Genomic DNA, 15056 nt, shown 5'->3' with positions numbered 1-15056 from the left:
GCCATCAGTGATTCCCCACCCAAACAGTACCAATAGAAGAGCAGCTATGCTCAAATTAATACTACTACCTGGCATGTCTACGGTGCCTTCCTTGTGAAGGTTTCAAAATGTTACACAAACATTACATTTAAGCTTGAGAACACTCTGTGAAGCAGGTAAATATTATTATGCCTTTTCAATGTCATTTATAAATACAAATACGCACGCACACACTTTCTATAGGCAGGGCTGGTTGTGCTGCTTGTAATTAAAGTTGCCTGACACATCCCATTACAAGACCCTGTTTTCAGTTATAACTTTGCTAAACTTTAACTATTTGGGATGAACTTTTCCGTATCAGGTGGCTGCACATTCCACTGCACATTTCTGGAATATTTCAGCTAAAACAGTCCAGCTGTTTTTGAGAGCAAGGCTAGGGAAAAACAGAATTTGAGAATCTGATCAACAACATAGATCTGCTAAAGTGAAGCCTTTTGTTCAAAAAGTTATTTATTCTATGGAACTAACATAGGCTCAGTCCCATTATATTATGGGGCTCTCTGAAGGCTTACATTAGAGTACAGATAATCTCTTTTTTAGATAAAAATATAAAAATAATGGAAAGAAACACTAGACAGGCATATTAAAAGCCTGGAATATATTCAGGTATCCTTCAGAGACCCCCAAAACCTATTAAGGCTAAACCTATTACACAATGAATGCCTGTGAATTATGTGCATCTAAACAAGACAGGGTTATGTTTCACTCCAAGGGAAACATTTATGAATGAAGGGAATTAGACAGGCAAATATTTGACATGGTAACTCAAGGATAGGGAAGGGAGTCTTAACGTAGAAATCTGATTAGCACAGGGAAAGATTTACTTTAGAGTCAGGGGTAGATAATCTAATTCGTTTTTCAACTTCTCTGGGAAGCTGGACACAGACCCAACTTGATCAAATCTGAAACAGAGCAACAGCAGTTCCACTGTAATCAGCAATAGCTTCTCCAACATCTGGACCTCCGTCCAAAGGGACAGAATGGACTATTGGCTTTTATGAAACCAGAGAAAAGGTACTTGGCCCAAATGACCCTCCGACAGGATTTTATGGGGAAAAAAATCACAAAATTGTTTACAATTTCAATAGAAATAAAACCTCATGCCTCTCATTTTATGGCCCAATTGTGTGGGAGGACAACCTTTTGTTTTGTTTTACAGTCCTGCTTCCACTTCTAGGAGTTGCCTCTTTATTCTAAGGCCTGGTCTACACTAGGAACTCAGGTCGGCAGAACTACGTTACTCAGGGACGTGAAAAATCCAGAGTGCCAAGTCGACGGGCAAATTCTCCCATCAACCTAGCTGCTGCCTCTTGGGGAGGTGCATTACCTGCGCTGATGGGAGAATCCCTTCCGTCAACATTGGTAGTGTGTCTTCACTGAGGCATTAAAGCGGTGCAACTACAGCAGTGCCACTGGAGTGGTTTATGTGTAGATGAGCCTGAGAGTGCTTTCCTGTGGTCCTCAGAGATGGACTTGAAAATTTCTCTCTTTTTTTGTGCTGATTGGCGTTAGAAGAGAGATTCTTTACATGCTTGAGATCTACCCTCTTTTCCTTGAAGTCCCCAAAAGATTCTTTTTTCCTTTATCACTCATTTTTTCTGTCTTTAATTTCTTTTTAAATGTCCCTTCTCAGGATTCCTGCAACAAGCTGCGTCTCCAGTGAAATATTCAGAATGACATTTGAAGACTTTTAATGGCAATTCAATTAGGTCAAAGGTGTTCCGTTCTTCCAGGCCTGGAGGTTTCTACCTGCTCACGCTAGCTGACATTTGAATAAACCACAGAAGGTGAACCTTTCTGAGATGTGTCACCGATGGGATTGTTCTTGCTATTACACCTCTGGCAAGAAGAGCTATAGGAAACCTAGCTGGAGATGACAGGGTATGCTTGACAGAAACAGCTGCGAGCAGTGGTATCTTGTGCATGTGGGCCTCCTAACCTTGAGGGACTGTGAAAATGCTCTCCCAGGAGATTTTGAAGTTATCTTTTTATCTTCCTCTTCCCTTAATTTCAATATTATATGCCCTCTTGCCTACATTCTTTGGCCCAATTAATCCCTAGTATAATCCACCTTTGGCTCCAACTGAGCTATAGCATGGATGCATTTGCCCCCCATCCCCTTTTTTTGTTTTTAATTCTGGCTGTTGCTCTCAGGGGTTTGGTCCCCTCCGGCAGCTCAAATAGGCAAGTTAGGCTCTGCCTGCTACTGACCGATTGCCTCTGGCTCAGAAGAAAAAAAAAAAGTCAGTTCTGAATTGCAGCCCCATGTTCATGTCAGAACTCACAGGCAAACCATCATTAACTGTCAATGATTTTGGCAAGTGGGTGCATGAAGAGCCAGAAGTCACTAAACACACATACATATACTTGCAGCAATGGCTTTCTGAGTATCAGGTTTCCCTTCAGTATTGCAGTTTGACAGTTGTATTTATATCAGACAGAATCCAGAGAAGATCCCAGGGAAACCTGCTAAGAGAGAGAAAGCTTTAAGGAAATTTAACTGCTTGGGAGAACACATTGCAGTAATTCAAGAAGAACTAAGTAGCGACACAAAACACGCACTAGGAAAGCGCTGAGACTATGTGCCAGGAATAGGGGAACAATGACACAAATGCTATAAGTGACAAGGGGCATATTAAAGTCTGAAAATCATTAGCCACCACAAGATTATGGGCCAGATCCATTCGACTGACTGACTTCCATGGGCTTTAGATGGGGATTTGAGACCCTAGTTCATCAAAGTCCTTAAGCACGTGCCTAACTTTAAGCCTGAGTAGTCCCACTGTCTTTAATGAGATTAATCATGTGCTGAAAGTTAGGCATGTGATAAAGGAGCTTGCTGACCTGGGGCTTATGCTACCCACACTGAAGATTATCAACTTGGTGATGAAATAGATCTATATAAAAGAAACAAAAAAAAATACTATTTGTAGCCAGCAATTAGGATCTTATTTGGAAGATCTTTGACACCGGTAATCAATCTAGAAGGAATCTTTATGAAACTCCAGTGCTTATTTTATCTTGGGCTGCAGACTTAGTCTGGCTATAGCTAGCCCTATCCATCGGCTAGATTAAGAAAAAGTTCACTAAACCATTTAGCTAGGCCTAATTATAGAATCCTTGCAACTCAATTTTTTGCAAAACCCATTGTGATGGGGTGTGTCTGGTTTTTGTGGCTCCCTACAGGAGGCTCCATGGTCTTAGTACACCCCGACCCAGGAAAAAAGGAGAAGTGCAGGTGGGTCTTCCAGGTCTGCCTAGAGAGGCCTCACAGAAGCAGCCCGCCAATCAGAGCCCAGCAGGCTCAAATAAAAAGAGCCTTATCAGATCAGGTCCTGGCTGGGATCAGATAGGCAAGGCAGGGTCCTCCTCTCTGGCCAAAGGAGCTTGAGGGATACCCAGAGTTTGTTTCTGGCTATATTTGCTTAAGCTGGGTTTGCAGGAAGTGAGGACCTAAAAACCTTAACCCTGACATAAGGGTGAAGAAAGCTAAAAGAGGCCAGGTAGGAAGAGGCTCAGGGAAGAAGCAGTAATAAACTGAAATCAAGCAGTGTGTAGCTGCTGTTTATAGGGTCCCTGGGTGGAACCCAGAGTAGTGGGCAGGCCTGGGTTCCCCTACTCATCATCATCATCATGTTCCCATTATGCCTCTGGCCTTTAGGGCAGCGACAAAGCTCTTGCACTCCTGTCTGTTTCTGGCAAGCAGAGCCGGCTCTGGCTTTTTTGCCGCCCCAAGCAAAAAACAAAAACAAAAGCAAAAAACAAAAAAACTTGCGGCGCAGCCGGAGCCAGGGTGCAGGGGGACTCCCTGCACTGGTGCTCCGGCTAGCGGGGGAGAGAGTGGGGGGAGAGAGAGAAGGGGGCGGCCAGGGCTTCAGTGGGGCGCTGTCAGCAGCCCCAACCGCCGAGCCGCCTGCCGGGAGGGCTCCGCGCCGCAGTTGGCTGGGAGGGAAGGATGCGGGCTGCCCTGCCAGGCTTGCTACAGGGCGCTCCCCTCCTCCGCACCGCCACCCACTACAGGGCAGCTGGAGCGGAACAAAAAAAAAAAAGCGGCCGTGCCGCCCTAGGATTGGGCCGAATGCCGCCTAGTACAATCTGCCGCCCCAAGCACGAGCTTGCTCGGCTGGTGCCTGCAGCCGGCCCTGCTGGCAAGTCTGTCAATGGTTCCCCAGCTGTGCCCCAAGTTTTTCAGCTCGGCTTCCACAGCTCTTCACCATGTTGTTTTTGGGTGGCCTCATTTTTGCTTGCCTTCAGGTGTCCACCTTATTGCTACTCTGGTGATGGAATCAGTTTCCATCCAAAGCACACAGCCAATTCATCTCCAGCGCCTCCTGGCAAGGATGGTGCTAATATCCTCTTGGCTGCACTGTGTCAATAGATCTTGATTTGAGATTGTTCTGGGCCAAAAGATACAGAGGATTTTTCTGAGGCAGGTTATATGGAATGAAGACAGTTTGGACATGTCATACTTTCTCATTCCCCAGCATTCTGCACTATAAAGTAATGTTGTAAGTATGCATCTCTGATAAATCTGGAGTTTGGTTTTGGTGTTGTATTTCTCCTACTGGCCACAGGTAAAGTGGTGTAAACCCCAAGAAGGGGAAAACCTTATTTTGGGGGCTGAATTTAAAGGGCCCAGAGCCAGGGCTGAAGATCCAAGCAAGGGCAAACAGACAATTATTAGACTCTAATATCCTGGAACAGGTTCATTTGAACATTGTGGCTTGGCTCCACCAAGGTTGGCCAGCAGCTTGCAGGGGGTGTCAGGGTGAGAAAAGGACTGCAGTACTAAACCCAGCTGCTAGAAGGCACTCAAGAGGTGAGAGTGTCCCCATTACACCTGGATATGTTGCTGTTTAAGGAGCTAGTGGAGAAGCCAGTAGGAATCACAACGAACATGTCAAAAAAAGGATGGGAGCATGAATAACAGTACCACAATTTGCTGGGTTAAAGTAAACTGGAGTTGATCCTAAATTAATGCATAGGGATGCCTGAATGAGATGGCCTTGAGGACAATGCAGTCAACAATCTGTTCTTGGATTTGTTGAGAGAACTGAAGCAAAAAACAAACAGCAAGAAGAAGAAACATTTAAACCAAGATAAAGAGATGACAAGGGCAAGTTTTACTGGTCCCAACTTACATTTTCCCCCAGAGTTTCCAGTGGGAATCAGAGGGTCAAATTTTGACAGACTGTGGGCAGAAGAGGCTTTGCTGACTTGCATGGAGTTGTAGCCACATACACCAGGTCTGGATTTGACCCTTAAAATAATGAGCGACAGCTCCCAAGCCTCAGTCAGTTAACGGGGCACGACGTACTATCACTGGTGCAGGACTGGACTCAAACACAAAAGGTGGAAACAATTTCAGCAGTACCCAGGGCATCTTGAGTATGCCCGAGTGCAATAATCAAGAGTCTGTAAAAAGGATCATATAAAGAAGAGTGAACTAATATTTTTTCAGGTGAGGGACTGTAGATGTCATCATTTAGCCCTTTGAGACTATTGCCATTACAAGAACTTTGGTATTAGGGAGCTTTGGAAGGGATCAAGAATAAAATAGCTAGCATTTATTTCACGCTATTCATATAGAGTGAAATTCTTTCCTGTGCAGAGGGCCAGCACAAGCTTTATGTACCACTCAAATCCTCAAAACAGGGATAAAGTGGGACTTAAATTATGCATAACATAGGTCTCATGCTGGCCTTCTGTATGGAGTGAATTTTTACCACAGAGCTCTCCAATGACTTCACAATGGGGCCTCTCTATCTCAAGTGATTTATGTATCCACTAGAATTCCATAACTCAAAAGGTGTCTGGTTTTTTATTGTGAAATACAAGGACCCGAGTTGTAAATTCTTGTCCGCACAGATTCCACTATCTTCCCACCCTGCTGCCTCCTCTAATTTTGACCCCTCTCATTCCCCTGACACATTTTCCTTTGAAAGATTTTGCTATACATTGGCTACCTTCCTCTCATACTGTATCAGCATCCATGAAGCATCTTTCTTACCACTCCATACTGTCTTCTGCTGCCCTGACATTCACTGAGTATCTTTCACATATCACGGGTGGGCTCTTGCACCCATGGACTTGCTGAACACAGCAATTCACATGCCCATTATTGATCCTATATATACAAACAATGGGGGTCTCACAACATCAAGGTAACCATGACAGCATGCTTGATGCCTTGTAATGTTATCATGAGCCTGCAGGGGGGGCTTTAATGTCCTTGTGCTGTTTTCCATATTGTATAGTTCATGCACAAATTACATTAAAGACCATTTGTAATGAATTCAGTAAAACTGCCCCATTGGGATGTTTTTCTGTTTACTTGAACTCAATACTATTGCATAGATCTCCTCTTCGAAGAACAAAGGGAAGGGCAACGTGTGTGGATGTGTATGTGTAATCTATGGTATATCACTGTACTATAAAAAGAACAGGAGTACTTGTGGCACCTTAGAGACTAACAAATTTATTAGAGCATAAGCTTTCGTGGACTACAGCCCACTTCTTCGGATGCATAAGTACTGTACTATGTCTGTTGTACCTTAATTTCATACCTTAGGTAAATTGCAGACACAAGGCTGTTTGACACCAACCACTTGAGACGTGCAATTTTAGGCGCAGATGCCCAACATGCTCTGCTGTTGGACTATGATTATAATGGGGATCTGTATTGCACCTTATTTTCTTTTAAAATCCCTTTTTTAGAGTGATGATGTTGGTGTGATTTTATGAGACTAACAAACATGCATGTTACAATCGGATAATCAGATTGCTTGAATTTATGCAATTTGATAATGTAAAACAGTAACGCGGCTGCTTCAGAGCTGAATGACTAGAATGTCTGGATCAACTTTAAAAAAAAATGGACTGCCTCGTGGGAGAAAGTGGTCTCTCAACAAGAGAACAACAACCATCAGAGAGAGAATAAAATATACTTAGCTATCACAGAAGAAAAAGGCTTAACCTAGTACAAACATCTAGCCCTAAAAAATCTGTATAGAACAAACCAGAAATCTGTGTTAGCAAGACAATTTGCTCGCATCCACTTTCCAATCAATCCTCAACATTCGATCCAAATCAACATGTGCGTCCTACTCTATTGTTAAAAACTACATCACAATGCCATCTAGTGGCATAGTAAAACACACTTGGTCATGTCTGGTCATTTTTTGGTGCCACTGCAATAAATCTACTACTAATATAATGAAATAATAAATAGATGAATAAATGTGCATTAATACAACATTAAGGTTACAGTTTTACAGACTGAAATATCAGGAAACGCAAAAGCGTAGGTTCTTATAACTTGCTCACCCTACTCAGTTTTGACTTCAAATCCATTCATCCAATTCCCTCTGAAGTCAGTTGTAGTTGTGTGAAAATATCAGAGGGAGCACTATATATTAAAGGAATATTTGACATAATACCATTATTGGTAATGCAAATACTCCATCCACAATGTGGATGAGTTAAGGTTACTGTGACAACCTTAACGTTTACATTCCCTAACATTCGAGTGTTTAAAACAGTGTTACCAACTCTCCTGATTTTATCTTGAGTCTCATGATATTTGAGGTGTTTTTCTTTAAGCCCCAGCTCCTGAAGTCATTACTTTATGAGAATCTCAGGTTTTCCTTTAAAAAAAACGTAAGTATCTAGCCCTCATCGTTGTAAAGAAAAGCTTGAAAACATGTCCTTAGTGTATTCTAGAGGGACAAAAATCAGAAGGCAAATGCCCCCCGCACCCCCCCCAAATTTATATATTTTAAAATCTCATTATTTTAAAGTTAATCATGATTTTTGGGTCCTGACTGGTTATTTTTTGAACACCTAGAGTTGGCAGTACTGATTGTAACCTTAAGTGTTACATTAATGTAAGTTTATGTATTTAATGTCCACGTTTCTTTGAAAAAAATTAGTACTTAATCTCTCTGCTGATGTCACTATGGACTTTCATAATAAAAAAACTTGTAGAACTCAGTGAAACTACAGCACAAACTCATTTATCTGGCTTACAGTGATAGTATTACGTGTTTATGTAATTATACAATCCTGCTCTTTCACTAACTCCATACACAGCGGAAATTTTGCATTGTATAATTACAAACAAACAGATTTTTTTTTTAGTTCCTTATCATTCTTCCTGTTCAGTTTGTGTTTGTTTATCTTTGGCCACTGGTCTAACAACTAGGCTTCATTGAGGACTAGCCACTTGCAAAAACTTGAGCTTGACAAGTTTCGCCATTTTTAGTTCCCAATACACACAAATTTCCTTTCTACAGCAAAATGTGTGTAAGGTATGTCATTACAAAGCAGAAATACTTTTATTACTCGGTTCAGTAGTGCTTCTATCTTATTTTTCTGTCTTCATTCCTATTTCCACAATCAAGAGGGGAGCAACCCGTGAGCAAGCAACGTGGGAAGAATCAGTCAGCTTGGTTCATTTTCAGTCAGTTTGATTAAGCACTGTTTGTGGCAGTTTAAAACTTGACACGCTGTAGATGTCAAAAGCAAAATCCATGTTTATTGAAGGAAAAAATAATGGTCAGTACTGGTAGTATAGTTCTGTGACTCAGTCCCAAGATATTCCAGCTGGTTAAATACAGTTTACTTTCTTAAAGCAGCTGCAGTGTATCAAAATACCAACCACAGTGAAATCAACACTACAAGAAAGTGTTAAGAAACACTTGGGAAGAGAATAAAATGGCCTGATTTTCAGAGGCATTGAACAACCACAGCTCCTAATGGTTGTTTACAGCTCCCCTAATTATTAGGATATCGGCTTAAATTGCAGAGAGCACAATTTTACTGCAGCTACCCACAGAGCTAGACCAATGCACACCAGCTGAAAAACTGGCCCGGGGTTTCTGAAGACAATCTTATGTTTTCTTTTTAAAATAACTTTTTTGATCTTACAAAAACTGCTCCATGTAACTACTTAATTATACATAACCAGAAGCTTTTTAATTATAAATTGCAGCCATGATAGACACTAACTTATCACTCAATTGTGCACTAGGAATTTTGCAGACAAATACATGGTCCATGGTCCTATACTAAAGAACTCAATGTAATTATGATGCAATAAGTATGAGCAACACACAATAGTGAGGGACAGATCACTAATTATTATTAAAAATAATAACATCATATGATTATTTAGGTCTATTTTATCCACATCTGGAAGGTCCCCCTAAATTTCTGACCTCATTTCAATCACTAATCTGTATTTAATTCTGAACCCTGACAGGTTATTACAGATGGTTATCCAAAATTTCACGACCCTTACCGAAGAGGATGCAATAGTGAAAACTCATGTAGGAAATTCAAGATAGAATAAATAGTTGATGGAATTAAGTACAAGGCTGGAGTACAGAGGGTTACACATCATAGGCTGAGGATAAACTGCCTGGCCATATGACCCATGCTTTAAACAAATGAAGGCTCATTAACCTGATGGCCAGGTAGGGAAAAAACGTTTGACCCTTTTGCAAAACACAAGTGAATTTCTGGTCATTCCCTATATATATGGTCATTCCCTGTATATATGGGTTACTTGTAGTTAAAAGCAGCAGGGCTGTGAGGAAAGGCACCATCAGGAAGGGATTTCCTTTAACTAGGGAATAGGCCTTTAATCCTGTGCAGGGCTGGCTGGAAAACAAGAATTCTGTTTCATGAAACATTCTGAGATTATGAAATTTGTTTTCATTTGCCGCAGAACAAAAATGAGACCTTTCAAAAATGTGTATATAAAATAAAAGAGCAATGGACACCCTCAAAGGTGGCTAGGGACACTCACCCAGGATTTGAAGACCCCGGCAAGATACTGCACAGCCAGATTCAGAACAGGAACTTCAACCTGATGCTCAAACATCCCAAATATGTGCCCTAACTTAATCACTTGGCTATTCCAGGCTGTCTCCCCCTCCCTGAGGAGGAATTCTGTCCTGGACCGGAGAAACCTTCCTGATGAAAGTTTCCTGTAACCCAACAAGTTTTCACATTTTCTGACAAAAGAATCATTTTGTTGAAAACTGCCCAACCAGCTCTATCCCAAGCCGGACAGATGCTCATTCTGCAGGGTGAGCTATCCGGAACGGAGCAGCTAGATTCATGGACAGTAACGTGACTAATAACTTTGTGAATTGAACTATCCTGGGAAAATGATGGTCAAAGTTAGAATTAATAAGGTGGAAATTTGGAAATTGCTTGGGCAAGTGTTTAGAATTAACTATTTGCATAGGCAATTTCACAAATTACATAAACAAATAAAGGTCCCAACCCTGCAAACACTCAACCATGCCATGTAGCTTACATGTGTGAGCAATCTCATTGAATTTACTGGGACTGCTCACATGTGCAAAGCTACTCACATGTATTTAAGTGTTTGCAGGATCAGGCCTTCAGCCCACAATTGTGCTTCTAACTTGTATAAAATCGAGGCCCAGAATAGACAAAGAGCTCGTGATTTTCCAACTTACATGCCCACATTTCAAAACCTGCTGTGAGTTCAGTTCATGAATTGCTATTCTCAGTTTGTACATGACGACTCTGCCAGTTCTTCATTCTCATGTGACAGTCTTTCTTGCCCTAGTACGAACTCCTAATACTAATCCATTATGCGTTAGCTAACGCCCATGCAAGAGGCAGGATGCTTGTATATTTCAATATTGTTCTTGCACCCATGAATGGAGGAGACAGGCAGAGCAATCTGCATGCATGTGCTTCCATGACCTATATATAAAATAAAACACAGCTGGTAGGAAGTCTAGTTTTAACTATACTGGATAGTGTCCCTTTATATGGGCCATTACTTGTACTAATTACAGTTTTTACGGTCAATAAAAAGTTATATTTACAGGCTAAAAATATAAATGTAACAATCTACAAATTCTAAAGTGAGTGAAACCACTCTTTCTAGGGCAGAATATCACCACGGCATGATATTTTGCAGCCTCATAAAACTGTACTTACCCCTTGCATATCTTATAGTGTTACAAGTTGTATAACTGGTTGCTGCTCATTTCTTCATATTTTTGTTTTGGTCTTAAATTTACTCCTTCCTGTCCCGTCCCCCCCGCCCATTCTTATCCCTGAACTTCAATCCAAGTGTTGTGCACACAGTTCCTCAACAGGGAGGGCTTTCCCTCTATTCTGTTCTATATAGGTTTTTATACTACGCTTATCACTGTAGGATCTGAGCATCTATAAAGTGTGATGTTTTTGGCAGCACTTCTTAAAATGTTAATATTTTAAAAATGCAATTAACAAAGAAGTTGCCTCTGGAAATTTCCACTACATGCATCTGACGAAGTGAGTATTCACCCACAAAAGCTTATGCTCCAATACGTCTGTTAGTCTATAAGTTGCCATGGGACTCTGTCGCTTTTTACAGATCCAGACAACAACAGCTACCCCTCTGATAAAAGAAGTCTATTGATTTTAGAATAATGAAACCAAATATTTGTGTATATTTCTATGTGCATATAATCTACAATAAACTGCCATGTAGCAACGACATTCTAGACTTCAATACCACTTTGTCACCCACATTATCTCCCACCTTTCACTTGCACATCTGTGTTTACCTCAATATATGCTAGAGACATTCTTCCCATATCACATGAAATTCTTCACCTTTGTGATTTATCTTATAAGTGAGATGCTCTTACGAAGCAATTTGCTACAGTTTCCTTTTGGACTCACTAGTAGATCTTACAGTTCAATATATCAGGCCATTGTCTCCTGTCAAAACATACTTTTAACTCACATTCCCTTCTCTATCTGAAAAACTGAAATGTCTGAGAGAGGTACAACAGCTCACCTAACATCATGTAAACATTCTGGGCCTGATTCTCACCATGTCAAGGTACCAAGCATTTAAAACTGGAACACAAAAGCTTTCCCATCCTCTCAGCATCAGTTCCTTTGCACAGAAAAGGGAAATAGTTTTTTTTACTAGATTTGGTCCACACTACCCGCCGGATCGGCGGGTAGCAATCTATCTATCGGAGATTGATTTATCGCGTCTCGTCTAGATGTGATAAATCGATCCCCGAACGTGCTCCCCGTCGACTCCGGAACTCCACCAGGGTGAGAGGCGGAAGTGGAGTCGACGGGGGAGCCGCAGCCGTCGATCCCGCGCCGTGAGGATGGGAGGTAAGTCAATCTAAGATACGTCGACTTCAGCTATGCTATTCTCATAGCTGAAGTTGCGTATCTTAGATCGATCCCCCCGCCCTCCCCAGTGCAGACCAGGCCTTAGTAATCCCAAGGGTCAACGAAAAATCACACAGCCAGTATAATTTTGACTCAGTTGGAAATTAATGATTACAAACTATTTCCTTAGGGCCTGAATCTGCAACCCTCATTCACACCGAGAAGCCTTTACTTATCTTAGTAGTCCTGTTGACTTCAGTGGCAAGACTCATGAGTGCTAGTTAAGGTAAGGGGTGCAAAATCAGGCTTGTAACATGCAACTCCAACCTGAGCCACATTGGCTGGTAAGACCACATGTGATGAGATGGAGGAATCTAGTTCATTCTAGGCCAGATGTCAGCTCCCTTTTAGGCACCCAAATGAAGTGGGCAGCACCTGGTATCTCTCATGGTTTTCAACGGGGAGGGGGAGGGGTTATATTACTCTCGATGGGAGCTGCTGAGTACTGAAGCACTTTTGAAAATCTGCCCATTTCATGTAGATGCCTAAATGGAATCTGAGCTCTTTGGAAAATCTGGTCCTCTGGGTCTGATTTTAAATTATGGCCAGTTTCATTCTAGACTATCTAAGGGTATGTCTGTACTTTGAGCTGCAGGTGGAAATTCCAGCTTGTGGAGACACACCGGTGCCAGCACTGACTGAGCTGGTGTACTAAAGCCAGAGTTTAGCGATGGCAGTGCAAACAGCAGGAGGGGGCTAACTGTCCTGGTATGTACCTAGTGTCTTGGACTGGTATGTCTCCTCAAGCTGGCATCTACATTTCCAGCTCGAAGTGTAGACATAGTTTAAGAGATAATGGAGTCCACTATATTTGACAGGTGCCTGTTGCCAGAACATGCATTTAACTGGTATCCCCACATCTTAGTGAAAAAGTGATGTTGAGACGCGGTGGGACTCACCACCTCGGCGCCTCCTGCTGGCCGTTTTGGGAATTAGTTCTTGGTTGCTGGTGCACCTTCTTCTAGGGGTGTCTCACCACCGTCACTTCTGTTCCACCTCTAAGACCCGCATCACTCCCAGGACCATGGCATCCACTTCTGGGGTCCACTCTGTGGCTGTGCCCCACTCTGCTTTCTCCCCCCTTCTGGGGGAACCGGCTGTCTCTAGTCCATCCACTTGCCGCTGTGGCCTACTGCAGCCTTCGGTCTAGCCCCTCACCTCAAGGGGTAAACTGCAGTCCGAATACTGGCCACCCCCTCTGGGATAAGTGGGGGGAAAAGGAGGGAGGCCTGTTATTCGAGGCCCCGATCCAGGGACCCCATAGCCAGTGGCCATGTAATACTACTCCTCCAACTCCTGCTGCCTATTTCCCTGGGCCATTTCCCCATAGCCCTACCCCCTTCCTGGCCCTTTGTATCAGGGGCCTCAGTCTGGCAGTCCTCAGGCTGGAGCTCCCTATTGCTCCCCTGACCCCACCCAGCACTGCTTTATCTAAGTACTCCTCTAAGGCAGCCAGTCCTTCTCCCTTGCACTCCAGGGAGAGACTGCCCCTGCTCTGTTGAGCAGCCCTTCTTATATGGCCCTGATTGGCTGCTCCAACAAACCTTCTCCTGATTGGCTCTCTACAAGCCCTTCTCCCATTGGTTGGGTTTTGCTGCTCTAACCCTCCATCTACCTGTGTGGGGCAGTTGCCCCACCACAGATGTGTACAAATAGATAAGATTTCCTCAGTGACATCACACAAAAAGGCCAGGCCTGATTTTCAGCCTCTAACCTTCACTTCTGCATTTTGAGACCCATGGGTTTTGTGGGTACAAGTGCTAACACTTGCACATGCCCAGGTGTTCACATTTTTGAAGAGCATGGGAAGAAGATGCATGTGTAGGGAGGCCCAGCAAAGGCTCACTTGAAATTGTTCCTCTTCGGGTTAGTTGGGAATATGGCATAATTCCCAGCGCTCAAATAGGTATAGGCGCTTAGCTGCTCTAGACAAGCAGAAATGCATGTGTCTTGGACTTGCATGAAATATTCGTATTAGTAAATGATTCTATTGTGCTAGACGCTGTACACATGCATGTTACTGTCATCACCAAGCTAGCTTCCTTTTTACAAGGGTGAAAAGGTAACGATGCTCTGCTGATACAAATGTCCACGAGAAACAATGCCTGCCATGTCCCAACCCCTAGTAACAGTAACATGGCTGGCCTACTATCACTGTTTATTCTAGCAGCATTCCAGATCTGGGCTCCATCCAGCACACAATCATTGTGGGACAGAGCATGGTTGGCCCTTACTCACGTATTGGCGGCAAGACAGCAGAACACAGGGACATACACTCCTCCTTGGATGGCTCACATAAAGGCCAGACAACAATGGGCTGTGTATGCCCTCCATGCACCATGCCATGTCCAAGAACAGGGTTGAGCAAGTTGCAGTCTTAGATTATTCTCCACACTAGATGCTGGGAGTCATAGTCCTCGCTAGGGCAGATTTACTGACCCCTAATTGGGCCAGTATCTATCAGATACAACTGGTCCTTCACACTATTATTTCTATTCCATCAGACGCCTGGAGACCACAGCTGAGATTGGAACCGCATTATGCTTGGTACTATACAAACATATAGTAAGGCATTGCCCCTGCCCTAAAGAATTTACAGTCTAAATAGACAAGTCAGACAAAGGATGGGAGAGAGGAAGTGTCATCCCCATTTTACAGATGGGAACTGAGGTACAGAGAGATTAAGCGACTGCTCAGTGTGATGCAGGAAGCCTGTGACAGAGCTGGGAACTGAACCTAGCTCTTCTGAGACCCACTCACAGCCTTAACCACAAACCTATTCTTGC

This window comes from Trachemys scripta, chromosome 12 (genome assembly GCF_013100865.1).
Source record: "Trachemys scripta elegans isolate TJP31775 chromosome 12, CAS_Tse_1.0, whole genome shotgun sequence".
Lineage (NCBI taxonomy): Eukaryota > Metazoa > Chordata > Testudines > Emydidae > Trachemys > Trachemys scripta.
The sequence above is the reverse complement of the archived record's forward strand: the minus strand, read 5'-3'. Positions refer to the sequence as shown.